Raw genomic sequence first — 4,325 nt, 5'->3', positions numbered from 1 at the left:
AATTTGATATCGTGATAACCGACTGAGCAGAATTATATTCCCAAGTTGACTATATATGCACACCTACACTGACTATTTCGGGTAACGTTAAGTGCTCTCGGCATTGCGAATCCTTATCGTTTGTAACGTTTAAGCTTTACGGGGATAGACATAAGTACGCTCTCCATAAACAAGCCATGGATAACAGATGAAAATGACACTTTCTAGTAGTGGTTTAAATCGTTCCCTCGAGTGATTACTCGCATGAATACTATCCAATTGAATGGGCATTTAACGGTATTTACATGTTTTTGACAATATCACTATGTAATATATATATATATTATATACATTTTTATTTTATATATTTTCATTTTATATATTTCACTTTCTATAGTATTTATTTTATTATTTCTATCACACATATAAGAAAAGTCAAAGAGATTTATTAAATATTCATGTAACGTGCTCGAATATAAAATGTTAAAATTTATTCATAAGACTTCGTGTATTCGTATATCATACAAGACGGTTCGTTAAATCAAAAACCGTACTGGTAATGGTAAAAAAAGAAAGTTGAAACTGAAAACGAGAAACAAAAGTTGAATTGACTTTTTTAAACTATACCACCCAAGTACTTAATATGTTTTATGTTCGTTCAAAAGACTATCATCATCTACTTGTGCTATAGTCTTTCAATGAAACATTTTATATTTCTATCTTCATCATTAAATATTATACTTACAATAGGGATTTTTTCAAAGTTTTATAAAATAAATTAAAAAAAAAAAAAAAAAAAATACGATCTCTCAATAATATATTTTTGCATTTTATAATTACATATAAATTTAATTTAACATTAGTAATAAATATTTGTATAATTATCGTATCATTTAAAAGTATTCTCATTTATAATAATAATAATAATAATAATAATAATAATATTTTTATCGAAAAATAAATAATTTTAATGTAAATAATATTAATGATATTTATTATTTAATTTTAAATGAAAATGATGATTTGAATATTTTAATATTAAACATACTCTTAGAAATATTCTTTATAATTATTCTGTATTATTCACATTCATCAAAGATAGGATATAAAGGGATAGACAGAAAGGAAAAAAGGGGTGGCAGAAGTGGGCAGAAAAGAGTGGGTGGGAAAACGAGAACATTAATAAACGTAAAGTCTTTGCATAACAATGTGGAATAAAAGGATCGACAAGTAATTCCACTCGATGTTTAGAAGATGTTATAAGGTTTTAGAACGACAAAATGAAAAAAAGAAAAAGAATAAAGCAAAAGAAAAAGAAGAAAACAGAAGAAGAACAAGAACAACCAAATAAAATTCAAAATCGTGAAAGAGAAGAATAGTAAATGGTAAAATCGAACAATGAAATTTATTGTTAAGAGAAAAAAAAATTATATTAAATGTTAAAATGTTTAATCAAATAAATTACTTTTTGTTCGTACTACTTACCTTTCTTGAATAATACGAATTGAATAATAAGATAAATAATAAAATTTGAAAAAAAAAGACTAGATAGAAATGCAGATGATTTGACGACATTCCACGAATAACTATTTCATGTTTTATGAAAAATCTGTGGAATTTATTTGATTTCTCGTGAATCGTGCAAATTTTCTTTTATTATTATTATTATTATTTTTATTTTAAATATTTCTCATGGAATTACGATGAAACAAAATATAAATGAAATATCAAACATAACTTATAATGAGAGTATTCTTTTTTTGTTCATAAAATAAATGTTTTTTTTTTTGTTTAAATATAAACTATAAAAAAATAAAACTATTGATTTTGTTTATTGGATATTTTTACGATATTAAATTATTTAGTTTGTTTTTTACCCCTCGTAATTTTTTCTCATACGTTTCATTATTTTTGTTTTTTTCTCCTACTGCTATACCTTTCCTTTCGTTTTTTTCAACTACGCGTGACTGCAATTTTTTTTTTCTTTCTTTTTTTTTTTGGGATACCCACATCTCACAAATTCTTATCGACGTAAACTGATCACTACTCGAATAACATTTATTATAAATGGTCGGAACGTGTTTCGTTGAAAATCGATTGTCGTAAGTTTGGTGATACGTTAAGTCAAATCGCGTCAAAAGTTTTTTTTTTTCATCGATATCACTTTTTTTCTTTATTATGAATTATTATTCTTCTGAGTAAATAACAATTATATACGTTACTATTAAATATTACAATTATTATAATATTTTTTATTATTTTTTTGTTCCAAATAAATTAATTTCAATGAATGTAATTAATTTAACCTTTTGATTACCAAGTACGAAAACATCTCGTAGTGTGTGATGTATTTTTAGATTAATTACAAATGGTTATTTGCGTTTAGAATTATTAAAAAGGTTGAATAAAATATTTATATGATATAAAAAACATTAATTATCAATTATTGTAAATATCATTACAATATTATATCAGTAACTTAATGTTATTATATTTTTTAAAATTTATGGCAAGACGATCTAAATATGTCTGGCAGTTAATGGGTTAAATTATACTAAAAGTAATAATAATAATAATAATAAAAAATATATAAATAAAATTCAAAAAATATCTTAAAAATATATATTATATATATATTTTTATTTTTTTTAATCGTATCATCCAATAATTGTGAGCTATCAATCATGATAATAAACGACAATATAATTCCTGAGACAAACGTGTCCATTAATGAAACGGATATCTGCTGCTAACATGGCAAATTTCGGTCAATGAAGGACATGGATATGCTCGACCTAGCAAAATGGGTCCCATTTGATCTCAAACATGATTGTTGACCATGTAAACTGTCATATATATATATCTTACCAAGCACATCGATGATTTTACAAATGATTGCATACAGTTAGGATGACTAGTGATTATCCTAATCTGATTTGACATATGTCTGTTATGGTTCTTGTTAATATCATATCAATCAATCGAAAAATAATTATAATAATTGAATAATGAAAAAAAAAACGAAAAAAAGACACTCATTTCTTTCCTACAAAATAATAATAATAATAATAATAATAATAATAATAATAATAAAAAATTATATTGTTCAATAGAATATGAAAATTTTGTATAAAATTGAAAAGAAAAAAAAGAAAAATAGAAACTTTTCATACTTTTATTTGATCATGCAAATATTTTATAGTATATAGTATAGTATTTTAGATGAAATTTGTTGATCTAATTCTGTGATACGTGTGAGAAATGTAAAATAAAAATATTTCTTCTTACTTTTCTTACCATTTATGCAAGATAAAATCAAATTTTTGCCATGAGTATTATTACAATCATTATTTTTGTATCATTTATCGATCACTTTGAAATGTAACAAATGTGTACACCTGTTAGTATGAAAAAAAAAAGAAAAAAAAAATGAGAACATGAAACATTTTTCTACAAAAGTTTCTCATATCTCTCATCATCACTATCTTTCGTCTTTTCTCTTTTTCACTTTTTTTTTCTCCACCCACTTTCCAATATATTTCATGGTATTGACTACTACCTCCCCTCGTTGTTCTCCTACTTTCAAGATAGTGACATATTTATCACATTTCCGTCCATCTAACTACCCTCTTTCCGTTTCTACTCTATCATACCTTTCGTATTTTATTCCCGTTAGACAGTTTTCCACGATAACTGAATAATAAAATTCGTTTTATTTCTTTTCTTGTCTTTTTTTTTTCTTGCTCACTCTTCTTTCTTTTATTTCTTTCATTTACTTATTCTCATTCACCCATATATTCATTCCATTTGTCGAATGCACACACACACTCACACCATTTTTAAATTAATACATTTTTTGTTAGGTTAGGCTTTATTTTTTTATTTGTTTCATCATTCTTTTCTTTCGTCTAAGTTTATCTTTCCGTTTTGTGCCGATTTTCCATTTCTTTTTTTGTTTTTTTTTTTATACTTCGTAATTGTAAAAAATGCTTTCGCGAAAGACAAATTGAAATTTTAATTTTTTTTCAAATTGAATTTCTACGACACTTAAAGCAGGTGAATGATAATAAAATGGAGGTAGGCGGAGAAGAAGGGGAGTTGGGAAAGAAATAGATAAATAGATGAATAAATATTACATATGGAACAGAAAAAAATTTGTAATACAATTTACGAATACCTGTAAGTGAATATTAATTTTCAATTGTATATTCAATAAAAATCGAATAGGTTTTAAATTAAATTGTAATCAAGTGAAAATATATATCGAATAACGCGTTTACGATAAAAAGTATTGCTTTCCAATAAATTAAAACAATTTCAGATAATAAATAATTGTTTTTTTTTTT

The sequence above is a fragment of the Polistes dominula genome, unplaced genomic scaffold (genome assembly GCF_049000335.1).
Source record: "Polistes dominula isolate Pdom_NZ unplaced genomic scaffold, Pdom_raw_medaka contig_28, whole genome shotgun sequence".
In the NCBI taxonomy this organism is placed as follows: Eukaryota; Metazoa; Arthropoda; class Insecta; order Hymenoptera; family Vespidae; genus Polistes; species Polistes dominula.
Note: the sequence above shows the minus strand (reverse complement) of the source record.